The sequence below is a fragment of the Aplysia californica genome, unplaced genomic scaffold, assembly GCF_000002075.1.
Source record: "Aplysia californica isolate F4 #8 unplaced genomic scaffold, AplCal3.0 scaffold01008, whole genome shotgun sequence".
Taxonomy (NCBI): domain Eukaryota; kingdom Metazoa; phylum Mollusca; class Gastropoda; order Aplysiida; family Aplysiidae; genus Aplysia; species Aplysia californica.
In genome coordinates, this window is record NW_004798278.1 from 80,015 (window position 1) to 93,908 (window position 13,894).

Below are 13,894 nucleotides of genomic sequence, written 5' to 3' on the forward strand. Positions count from 1 at the left end.
GTTTCCCTTTCCCCCCCCCCCCCCCCCCCACTGGAAAAATCCCAACAAAAACATAAATATCTGTAAGAAGTAGCTTTCGTAGATAAGTAACTTGTAAACGAATTTCTCAAAAAACAACAACAAACAAACATGACGTCGTATAAAAATAGACATTTGATCTATCTAAAGATATTCATATATATTTTTCTCCTTCAAAGATGCTTAAAACTTGATAAAGAAATATTGTTCAAACACATGAAGTAGAAGAAAACTACAGAAGTACTCACGAGAAGTCCAGTAAACACAAATCTTCTGACTTGTCCCACGGCTGAGCACGTTCAAAATATAAGCGGCGAAGACGCGATAAAGACTGATAGGGTCAAGCAAAACATTGGTGGATATAGATGCTGCTTTCGTAAGATTCGTTACATCTATCTGAAGACTTTCGTTGATCACATGCGTATATAACAGCCACTAATTGTAAGCACGATTACTGACATAACCTTTTCCCATCAACAGGTCAACGATTCAAGGTCACGGCAGACGAATGTTTCTTTATGTTTACGATTTCTGTAAGCTATGTCATTCTGCTCTACTTTTCACGACATTCTTGAAGTTTTACGACAATGCTATCAGAAAAATACGGACGGTATCAAATAAACAGTGGGATAAAGCAGAGTAGTGGCAATCACTCCGCACACCCAGTACACAGATTCTGATGGCTGACCGTGACATAGAAATGTAACCCACTTCCTTTTGATTTTGAAGAGCCCAAAATAGTTATAACCTTTCTGCAGAGCCCTCAGCTTTGCTCTACTTTTTTGTTTGTTTCGGTAAATGTTTTAGGTGCTCACAGCTGCACAAGGTCATATGAGTGCGCGGGGCACATTTTAAATGTTTTCAGTTTGACAGGAAATAATTAAAATTTTTTTCAGGGCGGTGACCAAAGCCTACTCTTATCGCTTTTGGACCACCAAGGGATCCTTGATGTGCGCAACATGCGCACGGGACCTCTGAGATTTTTTACCCTGATCCGAGAAAGCTTAGGAGTTAGATCTTACCTACCCTAAAATCAGGGGTGTTGCTAAAAGACAGCAGTAAGAAGGAATCAAGGAGTAGCAGTAGAAAGACTGCAGAAAGTCAGGAACCCAGAGGAGGGAGCAAGGGAAGGGGGTGGGGAGAGGGCAGAATGTGGAGACGAAAGTAGACAACAGAACATGGTTAGAGAGCAGGAAAGGATCTGAAAGGAGAAGATTTTGTAGAAGAACATTCTTCGTCGCAATAAAGTTTTGAACCCGAGAGTTATTGAAAGAGAAGCGACCTCTAATCCACGAGAGCCCCCTGCTCTATTTTTCACGGATGTAACGGTTAGACGCCTCGCCGTCTCGCGCACACACACACACACACACACACACACACACACACACATACACACACACACACACACACACACATACACACACACACACACACACACACACACACACAAACATCTGAGTGGGGGTACATTTGTATCGAGTACTTCAGTCTTTTTGCTGGGATGCTGCAATCATCTCAGCTCGAGTTAACCCTGACTGAGAGTGTCGAAGCCCGCCTCCTAAATGATCTAAATTGTGTCAGTGGGGTGGGGTGGGGCGTAAAATAAACGTATTTTTGAAAATGAATATAAAGAAAATCTACTTTTACGTCTGTCACATTTCGAAAAACGCCCACATCAACACAATTTGAATAATTTAGGAGGCGTGTTGCGTCTACCCTGGCTGTCAGGGAGAAGCCAGTGCTGAGAGGGATACAACCGCCGAGTAGTAAGACGGGGATGCTACACTAAAGAAACCTTTGCACTCTAGAATCGAACTCAAGTCTTTTGAAAACAAAGGCAGATAGCCTACCTACTACCCCATTGATTCGTGTTCTCACGGTAGAGTGTAATACAACCACTATCTGGAAATTAATTACAAAGACACTAGATTTAGTAACGACAACATGCTCGCGTAACTGTGACAGGGCAAATCGTGGGACAACTCAGTTCAAATTACTGTCAAACTAACAACTGGAAAAATCAACCTGCATCTCCTCGTGACATCACGAATTAAAAAAATAAAAACCCAACTAGCAAACGACAGTAATATCTTGTATCAATGCACATCGGCCTTGGTTAAAGGGACAAGACCCAAAGTCGAATTGCGCTTTGTGAAATTCTGAATAAAAGTAAACTTTAGCCTCCCTTTCGAAAATTAACTGACCCATGAAAAAAAAGAAAACAATAACCAGGGTCTCCATTCTCCTTGGAGCCGCTTGTGAGTCGCAACAATGTTATGCAATAAAGACTCTAAATAACTTATTACGACAACGGAGAGTTGAAATTTACTCTTGTCACATTTCGGACATGTCCGAAATTCCGTCCAGAAAGGCCATCGTGGTTAACGAAAGCAGAATGCAGCACAAAATAGAATGGTTTTTTTGGTAAAGTGAGTACGCTATTGTAAGTCAAAATACAACGGTGCAGAATGTTGAAGATGAGTTAGACTGATTGGTTGTGAACGTTTTTCATCCCCCATGGAAAAACTTAAATAGATAGATAGATAGATAGATATATAGATAGATAGATAGATAGGTAAAGAAAGAAGAGAGAGAAAAGGGAAGAGGGAGAGAGGGAGAGAGAGACAGAGACAGAGAGACAAAGAGGGAGAGAGAGAGAGAGAGAGAGAGAGAGAGAGATCGAGAGAGAGACAGAGACAGAGACTGAGACAGAGAGACAGAGTACACGTAAATTGTTATTGACGTGGACGCAACACTAGGATAATACTAAAGGAAACCAGTTTAAAAAAGAAGATTACTTTTAGGTCTGGCTGCTTCGAAACTGATCTGGAGCAAAGAGGTAAACAGCATCCCGGCAGAAAGACAGATATACTCTTACATAATAGACTTCCTCCCATTCAGAAATCGAACCCTCGACATTAGCGAAGAGCCTTTCCATTACATCTGGTTCTCTGAAGCCCGTTCTTCCGGTAGCGCGTAGCGTAACCACAGCCTAAGGTAGTGTGGCACTGTGTGTAAAAACTTTGGGTCAGTCTAACCGTTTTCGGGCTACACGTCAGATTAGTCAGTTGAAACAAATACTCGCAAAAGAACATAATATGATTATCTAAGCCTTAATCTTCTCGCGATATGATATCCTGAAAATTTTCCCCTATTTTTGACAAGTCCACACATCTATCTTGTATCAATTCACGTCGGCCTTGGTTCCAAGGGCAAGGCCAAAAATTGAATTGTGCTTTGTAAAATTCTGGATAAAAAAAGTAAACTTTAGCTCTCTTTTCCTTCGGAAATTACTTGACTCCCCAGCCCCACCCAAAAAGAGAAAGAAAAAACAGCCAGAGCCTCCATTCTCCTTAGAGAACTTGTGGGTCGCCCCAATGTCTTACAATAAAGACTCTGATAAAGTATTATAACAATGAGGAGTTGAAATTTACTTTTGTCACATTTTGGACACGTCCGATATTCCGCCCAGAAAGGGCAGAAAAAGATCAGAAAAAGTGCAGAGAAAGGCCATCGTAGGTAATGAAAGCAGAATAGAAAATACAAGAGAATGATCTTGGGAAAGTGAGTTCTAGTAGACTACAATAAATGGAAACACAACAACGTAAAATGTTGAAGAAGAGTGAGACTGACAGGTTGTAAACGTTTTTCACCCCCCCCCCCCAATCGATAAAATTATATTATCTACAGGTCGGACTGCTCCGTTCCTTCCTGTCGAAGCCGATCTAGGACCGAGAGGTATACAGCCTCCCGGCACAAAGACAACAAAAGAAAATTTAAAATCCCCCAAACAGACCTCCCAGATCCGGAATCGAACCACGACATTTTGAGAGCAGCAGCGAAGAGCTTCTCATTACACCTGGTTCTCTGAAGCCCGTTGTCCCAGTAGCGCGTACCGTAACCACAGCCTAAAGTAGCGTGGCACTTTGTGGAAACACGTTGGGTCAGTCTAACCGTTTTCGGGCAACACGTCAGATTAATCAGTTGAAACAAATACTCTCAACCAAACAACTGATAAACTATGCCTTGATCTTTTCGCGATACGATATCCTGAACTCACCCCCCCCCCCCCACCTGTTTTGACAAGTCCACACGTCATCTATCATATATCAACGCTCATTGGGTTTGGTTCCAAGGAGAAGGCTGAAAGTTGAATTTTGCGTTGTAAAATTTTTGATAAAAGTAAACTTTAGCCTTCCTGTGGGAAATTACTTGACAGAGGAAAAAACCCACCAGTAACCAGGGTTTCCATTCTCCTTGGAGCAACTTGTGGGTCGCCACAGTGTCATGTAATAAAGACTCTAAATAACCTATTATAAAAATGAGGAGTTGAATATACTTTTGTCACATTTTGGACACGTCGGAAAATTCTGCCTCGAGAGGCCAGTGAAAGACCATAGAAAGCTCATCGTTGTTAATGAAAATGGAATTCAGCATGAAATAGAATGGCCTTGGTACAATGAGTACAGTACTGTAAGTGGAAACAATGGCGCAGAATGTTGAAGAGGAATTAGACTGGTTGTGACCGTTTTTCACCCCTATCGATACAATTTAGAAAAACAAATATCGGGAAACTAAACCTTAATCTTTTTGTGATAGGATATTCTGAAAGTTTCCCCCCTTTTTTGGACAAGTCCACACATCTATATTATTATAGTATCAACGTACATCGGCCTTGGCTCCAAGGGCAATGCCGAAACTCGAACAGCGCTAGGTAATATTCAGGATAAAAGTAAACTGTATCCCTCCTTTCCTACGTAAATTACTTGACCCAGATAAAAAAAAACAACAACCAGGGTCTCAATTCTCTGTGGGGCCACTTGTGGGTCACCGCAATGTCTTGCATGAAAGACTCTAAATAACCTTTTACAAAAATAGGGATTTGAAATTTACTTTTGTCATATTTAGGACACGTCCGTAATTCTGCCCAGAAAGGGCAGAGAAAGGGCAGAGAAAGGCCATCTTAGTTAATGAAAGCGGAATTCAGCACACAAATAGAATTGTCTTGGTAAAGTGAGTACACTACTGTAAGTGGAAACACAACGGCGCAGAATGTTGAAGAGAAGACACTGACTGGTTGTGACCGTTTTTCATCCACACCGATACAGTTTAGTTAAACAAACACTGAAAAACTAAACCTTAATCTTTTCGTGACGAGATATCCTGCTGAAAGTTTCACCCATTTTTGGACAAGTCCACACATCTATATTATTATTGTATCAACGTACTCCAGCCTTGGTTCCAAGGACAAAGCCGAAACTCGAACTGCGCTTGGTAAAATTCAGGATAAAAGTAAACTTTAGCCCTCCTTTCTATCGAAAATTTCTTGACCCAGACAAAAATAAGGAAACAACAACCAGAGTCTCCATTCTCTGTGGGGGCCATTTGTGGGTCGCTGCAATGTCTTGCAATAAAGACTCTGATAACTTATTGCAAATATTATGAAGGATTGAAATTTACTTTTGCCACATTTTGGGCACGTCCAAAATTCTGCCCAGAAAGGCCAGTAAATGAAATAGGAGTTAAGGACATAAAGAATGGTTTGATAAAGTGAGTACACAACTGTAAGTGGGAACACAACGACGCAGAATGTTGAAGAGAAGTTAGACTATCTGGTTGTGACCGTTTTTCACGCTTATCGATACAATTTAGTTTAACAAACATCGAGAAACTAAACCTTAATCTTCTTGCGATATGATATCCTGGATTTTGTCCCCCTTTTGACAAGTTCGCACGTCTGTCTTATATCAACGCACATCGGACCTGGTTTCAAGGACGAGGTCGAACCTCGAACTGCGCTTTGTACATTAAAATTAAGGATAAAAGTAAACTTTAGCCCATCTTTTTTACAGAAATTACTTTACTTAGACAAAAAAAAAAAAAAAAAAGAAACAACAACCGAGGGCGGCATTCTCTGTGGGACCATTTGTGGGTCGCCACAATGTCTTGTAATAAAGACTCTGACAACTTATTGTACATGTAAATATGAGTAGTTGAATATTACTTTTGTCATATTTCGGATTCTTTCAAAATTCTCCCCCCCCCCCCCCCCCCCCACGTATCAACGTACACCGGCCTTGGTTTCATGGACAATGCCGAAAGTCAAATTGCGCTTGGTAAAATTCAGGATAAAAGTAAACTTTAGCCCTCCTTTCCTTCGGAAAATACTTGACCCAGACAAAAAAAAGAAACAATAATCAAGGGCTCCATTCTCTGTGGGTCCATTTGTGGGTCAATGCAATGTCTTGCAATAAAGACTCAGATACGTTATTGTAAATATGAGGAGTTAGAATTTACTTTTGTCACATTTTCCACACTGAAAGACCAGAGAAAGGCCACCTTAGTAAATGAAACTGGAAATAAGGATATTAAAAATGGTCTTGGCAAAGTGAGTACACTACTGCAGGTGAAAACACTGAGGCGCAGGATGTTGAAGGGGAGTTAAACTGACTGATTGTGACCGTTTTTCACCTCCATTGACGCAATGTAGTTAAACAAACAGGGAGAAACTAAACCTTAATCTTCTCGCAATATGATATTCGGAAATTTGTCCCCCTTTTTGCGCAAGTTCGCACGTCTGTCTTGTATCAACACACATCGGACTTGGTTTCAAGGACAAGGTCGAAAGTGGAAATGTGCTCTGTGGCCTAAATGTTTTGATAAAGTAAACTTTAGCCCTTTATTCGGAGGTTACAAGTACTCACAGATAAAATGAATGGGGTCTCCTTTCTCCTTGGGGTTGCACATGTAGGTTGGCTGTGACCTCTCGTCTGAAACACGCTTGTAACTTAATTAAAGACCGGCGAGTCAAAACTAATGATATTCTCTATCACATATTCAATACGTGAGGAATTCTGCCCAGACAGAAGAAAGACAATCGCCGTGAAAGCGGAGTGTGCTATAGAGTCAAATGGGTTTCGGAAAAGTTATAGTGAGTACATTAATGTTGGTCGGAGCACAACAGACAGCCTTCAACTCAAACAATCCCATGGCGTGCAGTTGCGAGCGCCGTAAAACCTCTACTAAAACTAACTAAAACAACTCCAGTCCCAAAGAGAGAACAAAAATCCTATCTCCACAATATAAACAAAAATATAAACAAAAACATAAAACAGCAGCAACAACAACAACAACAAAAAGGGTTAAAGTCATTAAGAACAAAAGCAACGAAATATCTTTGGGACAAGAGCCATACCCCCACTGCAGCAAGTGGAACTGTCACAGTTATAAACAGCCAGCCATTCTCGAGAGCCTGTAACACCAAGTGCTCAGACTATAAAGGAAGAGGTAGACCACGCGAAAGATGGATTGATTGAGTAGAGAAAATCCTGAGAAATTGGTCGCTTTTAGGGACAAGCGGACTAACCCAGATTTCGGGGGTTTCCAGAAACTGGACCTACACCCATAAGAGAAGTTTGGTTTCTTTGGTGTATATATTTGTTTGGTTATAGAGAAAACTCTCCTTGTCTTTAAAAAAACAAACTGAACGAGGGGCAAACACTTTACCTTCGATTTTCTCAAAACAGCATTTTTCGGGAGCCCCCTTGTGCTTAAAAGCGACCAGTTATAATACCGGAATTGAAAGAGCCGCAGTGCTGGCCTACTTTTGAAAACTGTATCTCCCCTCGACGATTAACGGCAACTGAGGATAGAAAAGTAAAGTCAAATTAAGTATAAACAACCACACAGATGGCAGCTTCTGCATAGGTGACATACATATTATTTTATGACTGAAACAACAGAGGCTTCACATCAGGTATCCAGTCAATGACTGTAAATGGTTTACACCCCCCTACCCCACACACGATTATAATACTTTAGGAGGTTGGCTGCTTCGGCTCTGCCAGCTATGGCTTTGTGAGATTCAGTATTCCAGTTGCGCTTTTTTCGTGTGTCATAGGTAGTAATTGATCGACTTAAAAATGCGCCCACATTAACACATTTTAAACAAATCTCGAGGTGTGATGCGCATACACCCCCCCCCTCCCCCCCTCCCCCAACCCAACCAGGGAAGTGCTACTGACTGGAGTTGTCCTCAGGCCATTCCCAAAGGGGGGACATTAGCATGTTCTTATGCACAGTGTACATGGACTGATTTATCAATGTCATGTTCATACTGTGCCGGAACAATATGGGGGAACTGCTGCTTTTTTCTATGCCTACTATCGTCATTTTTCCTCTACTTCTTTTGTATGTTTGTCACTCTCTTGTGAATTACTATTTCCGGGGTGCCTTGATAGTCTAAGCAATATTTGTGCTGTTGAGGCAAGAGAGGTGAGCCGAGTAAGCACGATTCCCGGTTTGGACTTTTTCTGTTGACATCCACCCCTTGGCGCTCATATGACCTTATGCAGTTGCGAGCGCCGTAAAACCTTACTAAAACAGACGACTGTGCCTGCCAGGGTCACACCAGTGCAGAAAGGAGTACAGATGGTTCAAAACTTAAAAAAAAAAATCTTTTCTTAATGTAGGCTTGGTGTTCTATGCCCCCGTAGCCACAATGTAGATCATTTGGAACCCGGGCGTCGATCCTGAATGTCAAGGCCAGGCTAGGCCATGCTGAGAGGGATACACTATCTCTCTCTTTCTTTTCCTCCTCCTCCTCTCTCTCTCTCTCTCTCTCTCTCTCTCTCTCTCTTTCCCTCAATCACTCCGACTCTGTATTTGTATCTGTCTCTGTCTCTCTCCCTTCCTCTCTCTCTCACCACCTCCCTCCCTCACTATGTCTCTATATCTCTTTCTCAATCTCTCCCTCTCCCACTTCCACCTCACTCCCTCACTCTCTCACTCACTCACTCCCCCCCCCTCTCTCTCTCTCTCAGTGTTCTCCTACCGAGATCTCTCTGTCTCTTTCACCACAGTATTAGGTATAGGCCGCCGAGGGGGCCTCTCCACCTGCTGTGTTCTGAGCGATCTTCTCTACCTCCATCCCACTGTACCAAATATGCCTGAGATCTGCTTCCAGATTCCGTTTCCAGGTGAATCTCAACCTTTCTATCTTCCTCCTCTTCCTTTTTTGTCATATTGTTCAATGCCTTGCTTAGAATGTGTCCAATCCACAGCGATTTCCTTTTTTGATCTCAATGTCAACTGGTTCTTGCTTTGTTCCCCTTCGTGCTACTCCATTACTGGGTAGTGGATTTTAATGATTTTCCCCAAACAACCATTAATGAAGGACTGTAATTTGTTTATTATATGCTTTGCTGGTTTCCATGTATTCGAGATATACACTTGTATCAGTACGTGTTTTACGGCACTCGCAACACAATAAGGTCACATAAGTACCGAAGATCCATGCAATGCACATTTTACATTTGCATTGAAGATCCTGATCTCTGTACTTGTCTTGACGCTTTTTGATCTCCAGGCAGACTGCAGCAGCTATTGAAATGCTCCCCTTGAGTTTCTGACCCTGGTCTTCTCTCCAGAGACTGTCCTCCCCTACGTGCCATCTATGATACTTTGCAGATGCGGGTAGCTGGCGGGTACCTGCTCTAGTGTGCTGTGCTCATTTTTTCCCATCAAACATCTATCGTTGATATTTCTCCTCCTTCTTTTTGTGTTTGTTACTCTCTTGTCACACCTTTAATTCTCGGCACTTATATAACCTTGTTGTGTCGCAAGTGCTGTAAAACTCTTACTAAGACTTGAAAAAAACAACAACTTTCCAGATATTTTAACTCTTTGTATACAGCATGTCAGTTTAGTTGGCTCAAAGCATCAGTCGGTTGTTTACAGTAAAAACAAAAATCACCACCACATAATATCAATCTTATCTATAATGAGACTGTAAGTCTACATCTTGGTTATTCTATTCTATTCATTTTGGTGTTTATTTTACGCAGATTGCCAAAATAGGGCTGGGGTATAAGGAACGTTTGAGGTTTTGAAAACTTGGATGACAAAATTGACAAGAGAAATAGCCTTCCGTACACCAGGAGTTAAACAGTCTACTGCCAAGAGTGGTGTCGGTAGTCCAGTGGTTAAGGTTACTCACTATTGTGAGACCGCGGGTTCGGAGGTCAAGGCTCAGCTAGGCCCGAATTTGTGTCCTTGGATAAAGCACTTTACCCAATTGAAAAAAAAATAATGTTCTCATTCCGCTCGGTCCTGTTGGAGATGGACGTTAAATTCGGAGGTCCCGACTCTTAGATAACTTTACAGTGTTGAAAGGGGCGATAACCCAATACAATTTCGCAATGTAGCATCTCCTGACCAACTTGTTTACACACTATTGGGCGGTATTGAGGGTCATAAGCAAAGGTAAAATAATCAAATCATCTCGAGTAGTTATTTATCAGTCTGCACGATGCTGACGAGTTCGCACCCTCTTTATCTTGACCAAGGGTCACTTTGATCTTTCTGTAAACATCGCGGTAGAGAGATATGGACGTTTTACTAGGTGAAGTATCATGTCTAACACAGGCATGTGGGACTTGATTTCTCAAAGGTTATCTCATAATTTCATATTTCATTGTTTAGTTTTCCCGTCACAAGATGACCAGGAAGTTAACAAGTCGGGTATCCGAACATCTGATTATATTATCGATCGCCTGATAAAATCGTAAAAAATTGAAAGTGAAAACACCGATTTTCTCCGTCATTTTGGGCTCAAGAAATGGACAAAATCTAGTTCAGTACCTTTTTGGAATGAGATAACATTTTATCTCGTTGGTGGTCGTTCTTTCATGTGGGATTAACGATCATTATTATCGAATCTCGCCTGATGAGGCCGTGAATTCCCCATCGTATGGAATTCACGATTTCATCAGTGGCCTTTGTAATATGCCGTGATGTATTCAAAGTTATGTGACTCTGTTTACAACAGAGCTCACCCCTTTCAGAACCAAGCTCACAGTATAGGTAAAAGATGTCACCAACATTTTATATGGATGTTTTTTTCCTCATCTCAAATAGAGGAATGAACTATCATGTGAAATACAGTCTCAGATTAAACTAATCGGTACATCTACGTTTTATGATACCAAAATGACAAGTGAAGGACAAAGTAGTAAAGGTCAGTGTCTCGAGAATCAAGTTCTTTTAACTAAAAAAAGGGAGGGGGTTCTCGTGGTCTAGAGGTTAAGTTGTTCGCCTATCATTCAATAGGTACAGGGATCGAATCCGGATACAGACGGAAAATGTTCTCCTTACACATCCTTTCCTGTTCTTTAACAATGTTCTGTTGTCTGCTTTCGTCTCCGCTTTCTGCCCCCACCCAGTCACCTCCTTTTCTGATATTATGGTAGGTAAAATCTACACCTAGTCTTCTCGGATAAGGGTGAAAAATATCGGTGGGCCCTTGAGCCAGTTGCGACCGTTAAAGATCAATTAGTGGTCCAAAATTGATATGAGCAGGCTTCCGCCACCACCCGGACAAAATTCAAAATTAATTCCTACCAAACTGAACATGTTTTAAGTGTCCTGCGCGCTCATATGACCTTATGCACTTGCGAGTCTCAGATTAAACTAATCGATACACCAACGTGTTATGATATCAAATGACAAGTGAAGGACAAAGAACTAATTAAATGACAGTATCTCGAGATTCGAGCTTTTTTAACTGAAAAAGAAGTGACAAAAAGTGTCAAAACAGCGAATCGCTAGGCAAATGAGCGAAAAATGCGACTTGGACAAAAATAGTTAAATGATTCAAATCCAATCGGATATTCATAGAAAAAAATCATTTTATGTTTTTGTGTTTTGTTTTGGCCCCATAATGTTCAACAACACTGGACATATATCAAAATTAAAAGAAAAAAGTTTTGTTTGTTCTTCGTGAAACGATGATCTAGTCTCTTACACTTCATATTGCATTTCTCTGTTTGCAAATATTGTATCTTTGAACATGAACGTCTGAACCCAACAGTCGATAAATCGTGCAGTGTTACAGTTAAACCTATACTGGCATCGACAGTTTCTCAACTTTCGTACGAGGTACTTTGAAAATAAATTCATTGTGAAATTCTCCACAGATGCCAAGGAGCTGAATAATCATCGGTCCTCACCCGTGATTTAACAGAGAATGCATCGTTGAAGGCCCTAACACAAAAAGTTCAAATTTAAAGTATAATCAGTCGCTTTTCAGGGCAAGAGGGCTAACCCAGATATCGGGGTTTTCCAGAAATCTTGACCTACAACAAAAGTGGGCATTGCCCTACCTATAGGAGAAGTTTGGTTTCATTGGTGTGTATATTTGACAATGACAATGACAATCTTTATTCATCTCGCAGGGAGAAATTTGTCTTGGTCGTTAACAATGGCAGTAGACGTTACTAAAGCTAGACTTAAAGGTGCACTCACGCAAACGCACAACAAGACAGGACATTAGGCCAAGTAAATACATGTCTCACGGGCTGGGACTACCCGCTCCGTAAAACATTCATTCTCTCTCTCTCTCTCTCTCTCTCTCTCTCTCTCTCTCTCTCTCTCTCTCTGTTTCATTTGTAGCACTGTGTGTTCAGTAACCTCACTGCAGTTGGTGCGAATGAATTTCTATATCTGTCTGTTCTTGCTTTTTTGGAAATGTATCGTTTACTGCGAGTCGATAGTTGAAATTCCGATGTCAGTGAGTGGCTATGGTCACTAAGCATTATTTCTGCCTTTTTAAGAACGTTTGTCTTGTGCAGATATTCAAAGTTATTTAGGTCTCTATCAATTGTTTTTTATGCCTTTTTTATCAACTTATTTAGTTTTATAATGTGCAGCCTTCCCAGATTGCTACCATAGCAAGTGATTCCAAAAATTATCAAAGTTTCTATTGTGGTGGTGTAGAAAATCTGAAGGATGGATGGATTCAGATTGAAAGACTTAAGTTTCCTCAGAAAGTACAGCCTCTGATTTACCTTTTTAACGATATTGTTTACGTGGTTTTGCCATGTACGTTTGTTGTCTATTGTAAGGCCAAGATATTTGTATGAATCCGTGATTTCAATAGTTTCTTGTTTGGTTATAGAGAAAAATCTTCTTGTCTTTTAAAGAAACTGAACAAGGGACAAAAACTTTACCTTTGATTTTCTCAAAACAGCAATTTTCGGGATAGACTCCTTGTGCTTAAAAGCGATCAGCTACTACTTTTATGGTTTTTCATTTCAGAAACATAAGGGTTAAGTTATTATCTATTGTCGTGAATCCATCTATAGTCTTCCACACTTGTTAACATCTACATCGAGAGGCTCTCGTGGTCTAGAGGTTAAGGTGTTTGCCTCTCAATCAATAGGTCATTGGTTTAAATCCCGATAGCGATGGAACATTTTCTACACTGAAATTTTCTCTTTTCACCTCTTGTCCTGCTCTCTAACTCTAACAATGCTCTGTCGTCTGCTTTCGTCTCCACAGTCTGCCCAGACCCCCTCACCTCCTTTGCCCCCTCCTCTGGGCTCCTGACTCTTTCTGCAGCCTTTCTATTGCTACTCATTGGCTCCCTCTTACTGCGTTCTTTCAGCTACACCCCTGATTTTAGGGTAGATAAGATCTAACACCTAGCCTTCTTGGATAAGGGCAAAAAATCTCGAAGATCCCATGTGCCAGCTGCGCACTTTAATAATAATATTATGTTGGTGGTCCAAAATTGAAAAGAGTAGGCTGCCGCCACCACCCGGGCAAAATCCAAAACCAAACTGAAAATGTTTCAAGTGTCCCACGCGCTCATATGAATGCAGTTGCGAGCGCCGTGAAACACTTACCAAAACAAACAAACAAAAAATTAGAATGAAGGTCGTAGTGTGGGTAAAAGATATTACAAACATTTTTACGGACGTTTTTTCAGCATCTAAAATAGATAGAGGGATAACCTATCTTGTGAAATACGGTCTTAGATTAAACTAATTGGTACATAATATACGTGTTATGATACCGACTGACAAGTGAAGGACAA

The 13,894-nt window shown here is 41.0% G+C and overlaps 1 protein-coding gene across 1 annotated transcript in view; it reads right to left on the reverse strand.

Moving 5' to 3' along the window:
- Window positions 1-794, reverse strand: part of LOC101859053 — an 11,370-nt gene extending 10,576 nt beyond the window's left edge. The window contains exon 1 of the mRNA XM_005111121.3: window positions 267-794. The gene's annotated coding sequence lies outside the window, so the exon portion shown is untranslated. The remainder of the gene's footprint in view (window positions 1-266) is intronic.
- Window positions 795-13,894: the final 13,100 nt, after the last annotated feature.